Source organism: Somniosus microcephalus, chromosome 20, assembly GCF_052327205.1.
Source record: "Somniosus microcephalus isolate GS21.2 chromosome 20, FLI_Smic_1.0, whole genome shotgun sequence".
Taxonomy (NCBI): domain Eukaryota; kingdom Metazoa; phylum Chordata; class Chondrichthyes; order Squaliformes; family Somniosidae; genus Somniosus; species Somniosus microcephalus.
The window spans coordinates 41,029,470-41,046,113 of record NC_141006.1 but is presented as its reverse complement, the minus strand read 5'-3'; the positions used below and the strand labels follow the sequence as shown (position 1 = coordinate 41,046,113).

At 45.5% G+C, this 16,644-nt stretch overlaps 1 long non-coding RNA gene across 1 annotated transcript in view; it reads left to right on the top strand.

The window, feature by feature from the left end:
• Window positions 1–16,644, top strand: part of LOC147103146 (uncharacterized) — a 66,785-nt gene that overhangs the window by 35,824 nt on the left and 14,317 nt on the right. The window lies entirely within an intron of this gene.

Here is a 16,644-nt window from a genome sequence, read left to right as displayed (position 1 = left end):
CCCCCCTCCCCACTGTCCAGGAGGAAGAGGCTGAGCATGAAGACTCCTCAGAGGAACCTGCAACCTCTGAGGGTGCAGCGTCAGCAGAATTAAGCGCACCCAGCACCAGCGCAGATACGCACACCTTGGTGGGACCTTCGGGACATAGAGTAATGTGGTCACCTGGTGCATCACAGCTCACAAGTGAGCATCAGCAGATGGAGGAGTCAGGGACAGCAGTGGAGAGTCCTCGTCGGAGGCCGCAGGGTGCTCCCAGCTCTGCTCAGACCCGATCCTGTGCCTCCGGGTCCATCCAGAAGGAGAGCAGTGCTGGAACTCCAGGAACAGGTGCAGGAGTCTTTGGCAGGTTTTGTCTCCAGGGTCACTGCAAGTGTGGAGCGGATGGAGGAGTCCAACGCTAACATGAGCAGAGCCTTTGTGGAGGCATTGGCGAATGAGCACATCACTGTGGAAAGGATGGCAACCTCTGTGGAAAGGATGGCTACCTCCATGGAAAGGATGGCTATGGGAGAGGAGAGGATGGCTACGGCCATGGAGGAGCTAAGTCGCCAGAGTGTGGAAAACATGGTGAATGTTCAGAATAGACTGACATCTCCGGAGGAGCGATGGTCAACTCTTGATCAGAGAAACCAGACCTTCATGGAAGTCCTCTGGCCTTGGACTGCCAGTGTAGAAACAGGTCCTCATGGCCCCCCTGATGTGCAGCAAGGTGCTGTCAAGCCACTTGCTAGCTCTGAAGTGGGGCTGACCCATGAGAGGGATGTTGGTGGCAGGGAACGAGGAAGTGAGGACTTCTCTCCAAGCGCTCACATTCCCATGCCACTGCGGAGCCCTCAGTCAGAGCCCCACCAGAGTCCTTACCCAACTGAGATGGGCGTCTCAGGCCCTGCACAGCCACAGGAGGAGCAGACTGTTGGCGAGCCCTCACAGGCTCGCAACCCCAGAAGATGCCCACCAAAGGTGTCGAAGCAGGAGCAGCATGAGAGTGAGCAAGGGGCCTCCACATCTGCTGAAGCCACAGGGGAAGCACCACGTAGGAGCACGCGTAAGAGGAAGATAAAGCACAAGTAGTCACAAGGGTAGTCACTTGGGTGTTCTGTTGTGTTTAATTGTTAAATGCCATCCTTTACTCAATGTATTAAAATGAAGTGATGGTAAACTGTTGAAGTTCTGGACTCTGTCATTTCGGAAATGGAAGTTCCACATTGAGGGCTCAGGGCGAATTGTATTTGTCATGATGGTGGTCAGAATTATAGGAAGCCACAGGTTCTTGTCCATTGTCTATGGTGTGGTAAGAAGGTGCCAGTTTGAATGGGCAACTTAAACAAATCTGGCCAAGGTGAGTGCATCCCTTGCATCCCGGGCAGCAATGTGCTCGTGTGCTGCTGCAGCTGGTTGATGCACATCTGCAAGGTCTTCGTTCTTGTTTTCCTCCTCCTCCTCCTCCTCATCATCATCCTCCTCATCTGAGGAGGCTATGTGCTGAGCCACTTGTTCCTCAGGCAGCTGCAAGCCACGATGCTGTGCGATGTTGTGCTGTGCACAGCAGACCATGATGATTCTGGAGACCCTGGCTGCTGATTACGGCAGGACTCCACCTGATCTGTCAAGGCAGCTGAATCGCATCTTCAGCAAGCCGATGGTTTGCTCGATGATGGATCTGGTCAAAATGTGGCTGGAGTTGTAGCGCTCCTCAGCTTCGTTGGATGGTCTCCTGAATGGTGTCATTAGCCACATCTTCAGGGCCCTTGTAGCCCTTGTCTCCAAGTAGCCATCCGCAAAGTTGGTTTGGTGGACTGAAGAGCGGAGGCACACTAGACTGCCACAGGATGAACAAGTCATGGCAACTGCCAGGGTACTTGGAGCCAAAACATGCAAAATGTCCTTCTTGTGGTTACACACCAGCTGCACTTTGAGGAAGTGGAAGCCCTTGTGGTTGACAAAAAGATCTGGGTTGTGATGGGGTGCCTTAAGGGCCACATGTGTGCAGTCTACAACGCCCTGCACCCTTGGCAAGCCTGCCATATTTGCAAAGCCAACCGCACACGTGGTTATACTTGCTTGATCCGTCGAGAAGTGGATGTAATTGTTCACCTTTGCAAAGAGGGCATCGGTAACCTGCATGATGCAAGTGTGTGCGGCCGACTGGGAAATGCGCTGATTTCTGCTGATGATCCCTGGAAGGAGCCTGAAGCAAAAAATTTGAGTGTGGTGGTGACTTTGACAGCCACTGGTAAGGGGTGTCCACTCGCTCCTCTGGGCTCCAGGTGTTGGTGCAGCATTGTGCAGATGTCAGCGACTACCTCTCGCAAAAGCCTCAGCCTCCTTTGACACTGCTGCTCAGTCATGTTGAGGAAGCTCATCCTCATCCTGTAAATCCTGCTTTGGGGGTATCTCCTGCGGCGACATGATTCCCTGCGCTGGCGCCTTCTGCCCTGTGCACCATCAGGTGGGTGAGCAGCAGGTTGGCGCTCCTGTTGTTGCTGCTGTTGTGCCTGGTTCTGCTGCTGCCGTGGCTGCTCGTCCTCCGAATCAGAGGACCAGGATGAAAGGAAATAAATGGTTCCCATGCTACTGGTAGATACCTCAGTTGAGGAAGCACTCAGTCAATGTAGGGAGAGGTTTTTCACATGAGGTCACAGTGGAGATGGATCTCAGGTGGGTGGGGAAGAGGTGCGAGGGTGTGGATAAGGGAAACAGGGAGGATATCAGGGCTATGGAGAAGAGATTTACTAAGAGATGAAAGGCTTTAGTTATGAGGAGAGACGAGAGAAATGAGGGCTCTTTTCACTGGAGCAGAAAATGTTTAGATGAAATCTGAGAAGTGTTCAAAATTATTCAGGGTTTCAATCAAGTAAATCGGGGACAGAACTATTTCTCGCTGGTCGGTGGGTTGGTAACTGAGGGCATAAATTTAAGATCACCGCAGAAAGAATGAAGGGAAACTTATTGAGCTTATATGCAGGCGCTGTTCAGTGGGAATGATGAGAAAGACCAGCAGGGGCTCATGGGAAAAATAAACTACTGCCAGAACAACCACACCTGTGATACAAGTACAGAGCGCTCAGATTACCACAGCAGAGTTACAACTAATTAGAGGCCTTTAGATCATCATTTACAATGTTAGTTCAACATCTCTGACTGGAGATTGGCACCATCCCAGCAGCGTGCTAAATAATAGAACGACTTTGATGTTTTGGATATGTTATTTACTTTTTCCAGACTGAGCATGAATCAGAAGTGGAAGGACAAGAATTCACAAACAAAACAGAAGCTGGAATGATTAGGGATATCATTCGTTTTACCTGTAAAAAAAAAACGAATAGAAATTTGAAGACTGTGACAAATGTTGGCAAGATTATTAGAAGAATTGGATTACTCCCAGCACCGACTGCAGTCATTGCTAGGAATTTAAGTCACTAGTTTGTTGGTATTGTTTCAACAACAGCAACAGCTTACATTTATATAGTGCCTTTAACATAGGAAAACGCAACACAACGCATTTCACAGGAGAAAAAAACAGATATCAAGCCAAAGAAGGAGATATTAGAATGGGTGACTGGTCAAAGAGGTAGGCTTAAAGGAGGGGTTTAAAGGAAAGATGGGAGGTGGAAAGGCAGAGGGGCTTAGAGAGGGAAATTCAGAGCATCAGGCCTAGGCGGCTGAAGGCAAGGCCTCCAGTGATCGGGCAATGTGGGGGAGGAGGGACGATGATGCACAAGGGGCCAGAGTCAGCGGAATGGAGAGTTCAGGGGAACGGAGTTGTAAAACTGAGTTGTAAGGCTGGATAAATTCTAATCAGCGCATTACTGTCTTGGTACTGGCATCTACAGATATGTGCAAATGAAATAGAACATTCATTAAAACTTTCTATCTGGCCCCAAGGCTTCACATAAAATGAGCCTACAGGGGCGGAAGCTGATGGTAGAGGTGTTAGAGGTGGGCAAGGAGGGGAAATAAGGAAATGATTAGAGATGGCCTTGTCGGTGATAGAAATCTTGAAAGCGTTAAGGCATCTCATAAATAAAAAATAAAGATGTTTACTACTGAGCCGAGAAATATACAAGTTTTGATCAATCAATGCCAGATGGTAGACACACTTGCAGTTATCCTTAGCTGATGCAATTCCAGATATCTTCTGGGATCCAGTGAGGAGCCCTTTAAATACTGATTTTCCCCAAGTATAAAGGTACTTTTAAAACACGGAGCACACAAAGAGGTAGCATTTTTTATCTCGACGGTTAACCTTTTAAAGGGGAAGGTATATACTCTTAAAGGGAATAGAACAACTAAATCACAGCTTAAAAGCTCAAATCGGCACCTCACCCTAACCCTTGCAGAAAGGGCAACGAGGCAGCAGTTTATAATTCAAAGTGAACACCCAGACCATCAATGAGCTGAAACAGGAGTGCAGGCTTTTGGGAAGGGAGTGGAATTTAATTTTTTGTTTTGGAGGGAGAGTCTCTTCTAAAGGATTCCATTTCACATAATTAAAAGACGTTATAAAATGAAATGGTAGTTGGATAACCAGCTCTCAGCAGAGTAAATGCCTCAGGCAATCTCGAAAGCTTCAGCGTTGAAGTGACACCAGCAACAGGATCAATATCATCTCTGTTATTAATATCAAAAGCACATTACTTTGTTTAGCTTGGCTTTCTTCCAAAATCTAAGGCTCAACCATCACTCGACCATTTACTGGGGACATAATTTACTTTTGTGAGTTTTTAGGGTATTGTTTTGTCAGGACCAATCATTGCAGAGTTATAAATGATCTCTGGTTTTGCTCTTGGTTAGTCACATATGCAGTGAAATTAATTTTAAAAACTTTCATGTCAATTACTTATTGTCCTTGACTTATATATGGGACAAAAGAGCGGCGGCTCCAGACATGAGTGATATCCCACAGCTGAGCGAGTGACAAATAGAAACAGAGGCTGGAGACAAAATTAGACATTACACTATCTTTAATTGATACATTGGATTAAGTGGCACTGAAGCCAAGTAAATATTGATCATTCAGGAAAGGATCATTGATTTTTATGGGTCTCAACATTTACATCATATAACTTTCTCTCTCCTGGCGATTTAAGCTAAAAGCTTACGTACTGGCGAGCTTTGTAGCCATTATTTATACCACAGATGTGGCAGATCCAGCAACAGCACATTCCCCCTGCTAGCTGCTACTTTAACTACTTACTGGTTGCAGGAAGGAACCAACAATAAAAGAATCAAGCCAACAGCTCTGAGCAGGTCTTATTAATAAAATACCTCATTCCATTAAAGCCACACAAACTACAGCCCCCCAAAGGATAAACAAGTTACCTGGTGGTTTACATTTCATTAGGTTATATTGTGGAGTTTTGACTGGCGGCACATTTTCAGGTGGAATATCTTCTCACTTGGACTTTTTTTAAACCATTGCTATTTAAACCTTGGTTTCCAAGCTCCAGTTTTGCTATGATTTCTCATTTCCAACTGACAATTGTGCTCCTGTTGGAAGACACAAGTTTGGCCCCGATTTTAACTCCACGCACCCCCCCCAAACCTGGTGGAAAGTGGGCGGGGCAGAGGGGGCAGTTAAAATGAGGCCCGTCATTCACCCCCTGGCAGGTGTCCTCTTCCAGGCCTCACAAGGAAATCTTGGGCCTCCCTTGCCTCAGGAACCCCTCCTCCTCACGATCACGGCCAGAGACACACCCCCCCCCCGCAACCGATCGCAGCCAGAGCCTCCCGATCGCAACCCGAGCCCCCATCCCTAATCGTGGCCAGATCCCCCTCTCCCTAGTCACCTCCAGAGGCCCCATCTTCAACTGACAGTTGCCACAGGTCCCCGGCTATGGCCTCCTGCAGCCGAACTGCTCCTGCCCATCCACCGGGTAGTGGATCTGGCCAGGTTCATGCGGGAGTCAGAAAATTTATTCCAATGAGGCCCGGCATCCATGTCCCCGGACTCCCCGTGTGCGCGCATGCTTTGGTGTTGGCGTGCACTGTACCCCCCCCCCCACTTTCTGGCACATTCACTATCTCATACCAGTCACCTGCTGTACAATGCATCTCATGCTTTTGGTTATTTCTACAAGCTGGTTAGCAATAGTACTAGTTTCCATTGTTAGAAAATGTTTGTGATACAACAGAAGATATGTTACCAATATTTCACTGTAAATGATAGATTAGTGAATCCAATTGTAGCCGACAGGATATAATAGGACATAAATAGGACCATGGGTCAGCTCAAAGCATAATTTATATATCAGTTAAAAATTAATAAATATCTATTGGGGTTAATGTCAAAACACATAACTGCATCTGTACTAGGATTGTGGGCTATCTGTTGCACTTTCATATTTCGCACTTTTCGCCATGAATTCAGAGATATTCTCTATTGCTCGAAATTCTTCCATTCTAACTAATAATTCTCAGTTGAAAGTTATAGAAAATTATTCTAGTGTCATATTGGTAGAAACCAGGAATGTAATTAAACCCTATAGGCATGCTTGAAGAGATCAAAGAGTTCTTGGTGCTCTATGTAATAGAGGCCTATGGCCCAGTGATAAAGGCCTTGTCCAGTGTACCAATAAGCCATTTATATAGTCCATGGTTGGATGCCCATTCTGTGCTGGGTTACCTGATCTCATTCAGGTCAGTGATTGAGATGCTATAATTGTCCTCAGCATCCCTGGACTAAGGAAGGGGAAAAGTCAGCCTGGGCTACTGCTCCTGATTGTTATCCAGTGACTTCTGCATCGAACCATGCATCTGTGGAGCTTGGCTAAGGACAGAATCTGGTTTGGCTGCGACATCCTCAGTCAAATAGCTTGCTGATGCTCATTAATTTACCTTCACAAAAGAGTGGCTACTTGGACAAGGTATCTGATGGTTGATGATACCCATGGGACCAGACCCCAACAAGAGTCAGCACCTTCTGGAGAGATGGGAGAAAATTGTGGGGGGTGGAAGAGGACAGAATGAGACAAATACAGCAGCTAGCAGTGGTTTATGGTACTTGCATCATAAAATAACCCATATGCATAATCAACTAATGAGAAAATTCTGAATTGGTTGGTCGTAATCATAAATGGTAATAGTCAGAGTTGTTGACATTGGAAAATTCCTACACATGATATTTTCCTATTGTATAACTTGAGGTCAAACCTTGCAACAAAACATAATCATAGTTACAAGTGGCAAGTTGCATCCATCACATAGCCCAAAGGGGACAGCCAAGGGAGAGTAATGTATTTTTCTCCTCTCTCCCTCATCCTTCTAATCTTTTTCTCTCTTTTTATTTCTCCTTATCTCCCCTTCATTACTCTCGTATTTATCTGTCTCTCTTCACAGCCCACCCAGCTTTGAAATGTCCAAATGGTTGCTCTTGCAACAATGGAAGTGGGACTTTCTCAGTGATAGTGAACACCTTCTATGAAAACAAAACTCCATACAGTTTTAGTCAAGAACTTTCACTATTGCTATGAATGCTGGGTTAGCCTCACTTCCATAGCATTCTCCCGCTTTCTCTCGCCCTGCCATTGCAATCTTGAGGAATTAAGAGCCATTTATCACTCTAAATTAGGCATATATATCAAGTCATTATTTTAAGTAGTTAATAAACTACTTTGTCTAAAATCCCTAAACTACTCTGTGATTGCATAAGAATAAAGTATAATGAATCCTAATACAGGAAACTTTCGATTAACCGGCCCCTAAATAACCGGAATGCTCTATCCACCAGCAAAATTCAGGAGTCGGTTCAGGTAACTTTTTTTACTTTTAGTTACTTTTTTTAATTGATTTGTTGCTGTGCAAGGGTGTAGCTGAAGCTGTTGCTAAGCTACAGAGACGCAACTTGTGCCGATTGTTTTGAAGCACAGGGTTTGTTGCTTTATACGGAGCTCTGAGCTCCGTGTCTTTTACTATAGCGTTCGGTTATCCGGAATTGTTGATGAACCGGCACCACGTCAGTCCCGTCTGTGCCGGATACCAGAAAGTTTCCTGTAGTTACATAACTTACAGCAGTTTCACAAGTTGCAGAATATAATCTGCAATTTATGATTACCTTTTCCATCTCATAAGGATGCTGGTATTTCCCTCCATATGTTATGTATTCTGGGAGGGTAGCCTTACCATGGGCTGAGACTCATGCAATATTCAGTCATCCTCAGAGATGGTAAGAATTATGATGGCTGTTAGTTAATGTGTCATAGCTTCAGCACCACAGAATTCAAATATTTATAGACAAATGTACACAAATCCAAATGATTATTCTGCACAAAAAGAATTAGCATCTCACGCCCAGTGGCAGCGATCATTGTTTCAGAATTGATTTAAAAACATGCTTAAACTTGGACAATCCATGCTGTACATTGTGGTGAATGGATGTAGATTAACAAGATCACAAGGGATTTCGAGTATAAAAGGAAGGAAGGAAGGGCTGCTGCAATTACACAAAGCATTGGTCAGACCTCATTTAGAATAAATAACAGAAAATGCTGGAAATACTCAGCAGGTCAGGTAGTATCTGTGGAGCGAGAAACAGAGTTCACGTTTCAGGTCGATGACCCTTCGTCAGAGCTGGAAAAAGTTGGAGATGGAACAGGTTTTTAGTCGCGATAGGAAGAGATAAGTTCCATGGGGCAAGAACAGGCTGAAACGATGGGTCTACCAGGGAAAAGAGACAAACGGAAATCCTGTCAGAGAGAAGAGTCCACCTTGAAGAAGTTCTGCTCTTCTCTCTGACGGGATTTCCGTTTGTCGAAGGGTCATCGACCTGAAACATTAACTCTGTTTCTCTCTCCACAGATGTTGCCTGACCTGCTGAGTATTTTCAGCATTTTCTGTTTTTATTTCAGATTTCCAGCATCCGCAGTATTTTGCTTTTGTTTTGGCTCATTTAGAATAAGGTGTTCAGTTTGGGATGCCGTGGAGAAAGTCGAGCAACAATTCACCAGGGTGATATCTGGTTGAAAGGACTGAAAGATAAAGAGAGACTGGGTAAATTTCAGTAACGTTCCCTGCCGATGAGGTTTAGGAGGTAATCTGATCGAGCTACTTAAAATAATGACGAAAGTTGACAAGGCAGATAGGAAGTGACTCTTTCCACCAGTATGGGAACCAAGAAACAAGGAGGCATAATAGAATTTGAGCTTAGGTGGTTAACAGCTAATCCAGGAGAAACTTCTTCACCAAAGTGTTGTGAAAATGTGGATCACACTGCCCCAGAAGGCCAAAGAAACAAAGTCAATTTGGGGTGTTTAAAAGGGAGTTAGGCGAGATGCTAAACTGAGGCCCCGCCTGCCCTCTCAGCTGGACATAAAAGGTCCCATGGCACTATTTCGAAGAAGAGCAGAAGAGTTCTCCCTGGTGTCCTGGCCAATATTTATCCCTCAATCAAAACCTAAAAAAATAGATCATCTGGTCATTATCACATTGCTGCTTGTGGCACCTTGTTGTGCGCAAAATGGCTGCAGCATTTCCTACATTACAACAGTGACTACGGGGGTGATTTTGTGACTGGGGGCACGTTGGAGGCAGGACTGCTGCTTGGTGGGTCAATGTCCCGCCTCCATCAATTTGTGGCCAACCCGTGCTATTTTCCCTTGATTGACCTTGTTAAGCCCATCCAGCGGGCTTAGCAGGTCAATTAAGGGAAAGCCGGTTGCAGAGCACGTCAACGTATGACATTTCATCTGTCAAAAAGTTTTGACAGATGGATTGTCATCATTTGACAGCTCTGTGAAGCTGTCAAACAGTGACATTCTCTGCAGTTTGATGAGGTCTTGCATACAAGATGTCCGAGACACTCCGCATACACACTGACTGAAGCCTGCAGGAAGAAACAAAGGTAAGTACACTTTTAAAAACACTTTGCACTTACCTCAGATACTCACCTCTACACTCTTGCACCCATCGCTTACCTTCACACCACACTTTTGCACCGACCCCCGCAGACCCAGTACTCGCCTCGCTGACCTGGCATGTTTTGGAGCCTTCGGGAAATCCGCACTTGTGAGGGCAAACTGGTGATAATCCTATTTTCTGCCTGTTAACAGGCAGTTAATAGGCTTTAATCCCTTCCTGCCTCCAAGGAGACAGGTCCTGGCGCGGGATGGCTACCCGCCTCCTGGGAAGATGGCATGGAGGCGAGTTGGGGGCAGGATGGGCACCCGCCCCCAAATTCTGCCATTTTCCCAGCAGTCCCGCCTCCATACCCACCTCTCCAAGGCTGGCAAAATTGTCCCCTACACTTCAAAAAAGTACTCCATTGGCTGTAAAGTGTGTTGGGATGTCCTGAGGTTGTGAAAGGTGCTATAGAAATGAAAGTCTTTCTTTTATTTGGGAAGTAAGGGTATTATGAGATATGGAGCAAAGGCAGGCAAGGCATGCAGGAGCACTGCTTGGGCCAGTTTAAGAGTAGCAATGGCAAATGCCTAGAAGTAGAACATATATTTTGCCATTGAATGATGATGGAGCTAAGAGAAGGGAAAAGATTCAATGGCAGTGGGACTGAGGAGGTGGAACATGTTTTTAAATAATTAACAGATGAGGGAGCTTGGTTACACAGCAGGTTAGTGCACTGGCATGCAATACCATGGAATGCCAACGTGCAGGTTTGCGTTTGAGATTTATCATAATCCAAGTATGCACGCTCAGCTGGAAGCTTTGAGTGTGACAGAACATTTGCTGTGAGCCTATGAAACAATACTTTAGCAATGTCCAGACATCATTACTTCTTAGAAAAAGTAAAAATGGGTTGGAATACTTTATGTCACCTTTTAGAATTGGTGAATCTATCCCAAACTGCTGGGACTTGGCTACTCTCTTACAAGTTACTATAAGGATCTGAAATGGAAATGAGTTTGTGTAATCACAGTGCAGTTGCCAGTACAACTGCCTGTAATTTGGCACTAATTAGGCTAGGTTCATAAGTCACTTGGGACCTGCAGTAGTCATGAGTTATGAGTGTTTTCTACTCAAGAAAGCAACATTCATCACTCCTCACCACCAGTGCAATGTTCTTAATATCTTAAAGCAGACCATCACAAATACTGACCATTTAATTGATTATTTTAACATATGGAAGGCATGCTTTCATAAACCATTGCTGTATTTATCCAGGATTAAATTGTATTCCTTCTTTCATTATTGCTATGGTGAATGAAAAGATTTGGAGAGGGCAGTGAAGGAGTGTTTTCATTTTTGTGTAGTAGTTCCCAAGAGATCCTTTGTGGATTTCAACCCATTAATGAACTTCCTAGTGTTGTTAGCTTCCAACGTGACTCAGCACAGCAGTGACCAGCTGCTCTGTGATGAGATGGACACATTCAGTATATCCCCAGAAAGGTCAAGTGCTCATTATACTCATATCTTTGATGGGACACAGCCTTGTCACCAGCTGCTGGCCACCAACTAAATAAAAAGGTCCTTTTCTACATATTATTCAACCATAAACATGAAAATGGGGAATTATAGACCGGTAAGCCTGATATCAGTAGTGGCGAAAATGCTAGAGTCCATTATAAAAGATGTAATGGCAGAGCACTTGGAAAACAGTGACAGGATCGGACAACGTCAACATGGATTTACAAAAGGTAAATCATGCTTGATTAATCTACTGGAATTTTTTGAGGATGTAACTGGTAGAATAGATAAGGGAGAACCAGTGGATGTGGTGTATTTGGACTTTCAGAAGGCTTTCGATAAGGTCCCGCATAAGAGACTAGCGTGCAAAGTTAAAGCACATGGGATTGGGCTAAAGTACTGTCTTGGATAGAGAACTGGTTGGCAGACAGGAAGTAAAGAGTTGGAATAAACGGCTCTTTTACCGAGTGGCAGGCAGTGACTAGTGGGGTACCGCAGGGATCGGTGCCAGGACCCCAGCTATTCACAATATATATAAATGATCTAGACGAGGGAACTAGATGTAATATCTCCAAGTTTGCAGACGACACAAAGCTGGGTGGGCGTGTGTGCTGTGAGGAGGATGCCGAGAAATTCCAGTATGATTTGGACAGATTGGGTGATTGGGCAGATGCATGGCAAAGGCAGTATAATGTGGATAAATGCGAGGTTATCCACTTCAGTGGCAAAAACAGGAAGACAGACTATTATCTGAATGGCAATAGATTGGGAAAAGGGGAAGTGCAATGAGACCTGGGTGTCCTTGTGTGCCAGTCGCTGAAGCTAAGCATGCAGGTGCAGCAGGCGGTTAAGAAGGCAAATGGTATGTTGGCCTTCGTAGCGAGAGGGTTCGAGTACAGGAACAAGGATGTCTTGCTGCAGTTGTACAGGGCCTTGGTGAGACCACACCTTGAGTATTGTGTGCAGTTTTGGTTGCCTTATCTGAGGAAGGATGTTCTTGCCATGGAGAGAGTGCAGCGAAGATTCACCAGACTGATACCTGGGATGGCAGGAATGACATATGAGGAGAGATTGGGTCGATTAGGCTTATATTCGCTGGAGTTTAGAAGAATGAGAGGGGATCTCATTGAAACTTATAACATTCTAAAAGGACTAGACAGATAGATGCAGGAAGGATGTTTCTGATGGCGGGGGAGTCCAGAACCAGGGGTCACAGTCTAAGGATAAGGGGTAAGCCATTTAGGACTGAGATGAGGAGGAATTTCTTCACCCAGAGAGTGGTGTACCTGTGGAATTCTCTGCCACACAGGGCAGTTGAGGCCAATTCATTAAATATATTCAAGAAGGAGTTGGATATATTTCTTGAGGCTAAAGGAATCAAGAGATATGAGGAGAAAGCAGGGACAGGGTACTGAATTTGGATGATCAGCCATGATCTCATTAAATGGCGGAGCGGGCTCGAGGGGCCGAATGGCCCACTCCTGCTCCTATCTTCTATGTTTCTATATTTCATATTAGAAACGTGCATTGAGGATTCTTTTACATTGCAGTTTGTGGGACATCACCTGATGCCTTCTCAATCAGCTGCTACAAATATTTCAGACATTTTTTAATACTGTATCACTCCATTATTACAGATTCTGCTGATCCAAACTTCCATAACAAGCTTTTTTAATCTGATTTTAGAAAGCCACATTCTTAATATCAGAGAAGCACAGACTTTAATAAACAAGGCACAAATAAAACAAAATGCTTTGCTTGTTCCTTGAGCTTACAGGATTTACTCTACAGGTCACTACCACATTCACACATATACGGCATTGACTCTTTTTGTTTTATTTAATAAATAAAAAATGTTTTTTAAACATTGGGTACTTCTGCAGTGGTGCTTCACACAGCGCCAACATTCTGGTCTCACGTGTACAGTTGCTGTGGCACATTGCTAAGATTTAATTGGCTCCATGAGGTGTGGAATCATGCCAATCACAGGGCCCCTTCCAGTGAAGTATAATGTTGGCAGTAGGTTTAATTAAAGAAACATGTTTTGCTACGGAAGAATTGGTGATTGTTTTCTAAATGCATTCAGTTACATAAAGACTACATAAACTCATTTGATGTTCTTCTAAAAAGGAATTCTTAAAACCATATTTTGAATTTATTTTGGATTCTGTTCCCTCTTTATCCCAGTAGTCTTCAGTCAGAAGGACGATGCAGGTCAGGCTTTTCAGCGCACAGGAAAACCTATTTACTTCAAAATCCTACAACGGGAAATTTGATAAGGTCCTAAAACGGGCGGGGGCACCCCGATGCCCCATTTAGAAAGCACAGGCAGCATATTAATTTAACGCTGCCTACTAATTTAAATGATTTTAGCGCACAGCCCAGCAACTATTGCACTGCTGACAGGTTGTGCGCCCAGCAGGAGGCCCAAGGTGGCGTTGCTGGAGCGACGCAACATTTTCCGAAAGCAAGGCTGTCACTTTTGAAAGCAGTCCTGAGCCCTTAAAGGTGAACTGACTTCTGAAAAAAAAATCATTCAAAAATAAGCAGTCTCTAGCCCTTAAACCTGAACTGCCCTCTGCAAAAAACAATTAAAAATCATTCCAAACTAGGCAGTCTGCAGCTCTTAAAGGTAAGCTGCCTTCTGCACAATAAAATGGTAAAAGTGCTTCAGCATGAACACAAATGGCTCAACAGGCCAGTTAAAGAGCACCTAGGGTCTCGGACGCAATGCTCGAGCTTTGTGCAGGGGGTCAACATTGAAAGAGAGGTCCTCTACCCGCAGAGGGCCAGGTGGCCCTCCAGAAAGGCGAGTGTAGCACCAGGACCTGGCTCCAGTGCTCAAAGAAGTTTCATGACCTCAGGTGAGTGGTCAAGGTCAGTGAATGCATCTCAAAAGCTGTCTCCTACCAACTGCACCACTAGCCTCACACATTGCTCAATGCATGACCCACCCCTGCACATCACTCACCTACCAATAATCTCTACCAAATACAAGGCATAGCTCCTATTCCTAGCTTCACCTTACCTCCATGAAGGAGACGCTGCTGGCCATTCTTGGCAGGGGCATGGTTGAGCCCTTGGCCAACGGCAGGGCTGAAAGAATACAAGGCGCTGGCATCTTCATATGTTATCCTCCTTCTCACATCTCACTTCCCCCTCATCCCACAATCTCTTCTGATGTACAAGCTGCACATGGTGTAAGCATGCAGCTCTTGCTTTTCCGCCCTCCTCTTACTACAACCCTACCCTTGTGCCTTCCACATTTCAGACACCCAAGAAATCCAGCCTCCCCAGCCAATGACCAAGAAGAGGAAGAGGAGAGTGAAGAAGAAGAAGAAGAAACACCGTCACTCGATTTTGTACTCCCAGCCACCAGCTCCTCGAGGTCATCCTACAAGGCTATCTGCAGTGACCCCCACCAAAAGTCAGCAGCCTTCCACCAGCCATGCTGCAGCACTGGGGTAGCACTGCGTAACATCATTTGGATAAGCAAAGGCACACACAGGAAATCACTAAGGGAATGCACAAGGGTGATTAGTTCATTTTTTGATACATATATGGATAAAGTTGGATTGGAAAGTGTTCTTTATGGCGGCTTTTATTTCAGCATTGTGGCCAAGAGGATGCTGTGATGGTCAGTAACAGAGGGAAGGGAAGGTATGGGACGAATCTTGAAAGGGGAATTGGGGTTGTGATCACTGGTACCTCAAGTGGATGATTTGATCCCAGATATCCCAGCCAGAAAGTGGCTGTCTGGGTTGTCTCCTTCCTTCCACTTTCTCCTCTTCTGCTTCTTCCTCTTCCCTCTGCAAGCATCATCCCCTTTATAATAATTATAATAATAATCAACTTTATTGTCATTGTTAGTGCACAAGTGCAGTACAACGAAATGTAGGCTTGCGGCTCCCGAGAGTGTACATTTAGATTAAGGCATTTAAACATTCAACATACATTTGGCTTGTAATACATTAACATAAACATAACCATAATAAAGTGCATTGGCAGATGTGCAGGCTTTAGAGTTTATTTGTGGAGTTCAGTAGGACAGCCCTGGGAAAGAAGCTGTTCCTAAATCTGGTCGTACGGGTGCGAATGCATCTGTAGCGTCTCCCAGATGGCAGGAGGGCGAACAGACTGTGGCTGGGGTGGGTAGGGTCTTTGATGATGGTCCGTGCCCTCCGTAAACAGCGTTTCTGGTATATGTGCTCTATGGTCAGTAGCCGGGTGCCGGTAATGCGTTGGGCAGTTTTGACTACCCGCTGCAGGGCTTTCCGGTCATAGTAGCTACAGCTGCCATACCATACTGTGATACAGTTCGTCAGGATGCTCTCTATTGTGCAGCAGTAAAAGTTAGAGAGGATCAGGGGTGACAGGTTACATCCCTTCAGCCTCCTTAGGAAATATAGGCGCTGCTGGGCCTTCTTCACCAGAGAGGAGGTATTGAGGGACCAGGAGAGGTCTTCCGTGATGTGGACTCCGAGGAACTTAAAGCTGTCCACCTTTTCCACCACAGCCCCATGGATGTGAATGGGGGTGTGACTTCCGCCTTTAGACTTCCTGAAGTTCACAATGATTTCTTTGGTTTTCTTGATGTTAAGGGCCAGGTTGTTATCGGCGCACCACTTCACGAGATGCTGGACCTCCTCCCTGTAGGCTGACTCATCGTTGTTGGTGATCTGGCCTACTACCGTGGTATCATCCGGAAAATTGATGATGGTGTTGGAACTATGAACAGCCACACAGTCGTGGGTGAAGAGTGAGTAGAGGAGGGGGCTCAGCACACATCCTTGTGGGGCCCCCGTGTTCAGGGTCAGGGGGGGGAGGTGTGGTTACCTAATTTGACAGACTGGGGTCTGTTTGTTAGGAAGTCCAGGGTCCAGTTGCAGAGGGAAGTGTTCAGGCCAAGAGTGTGGAGTTTGGTGGCCAGCTTGTTGGGGACGATAGTGTTGAATGCTGAGCTGTAGTCTATGAACAGCATTCTGATGTAGGTCTCTTTACCATCTAAGTGATTCAGTGCAGAGTGCAGAGCAGTTGTGATTGCATCCTCCGTTGATCTGTTTGCACGATAGGCAAACTGGTGTTGGTCAAGAGAGGCGGGAACACTGGCTTTGATGTGAGCCAGGACCATTCTCTCGAAACACTTCATTATGATGGGTGTGAGTGCGACAGGTCGATAGTCGTTCAGGCACGTCACAGCCGTTTGCTTTAGCACAGGAATAATGGTAGCGGTCTTGAAGCATGTAGGGACTACTGCCTGGGCCAATGACAGATTGAAGATGGCGGTGA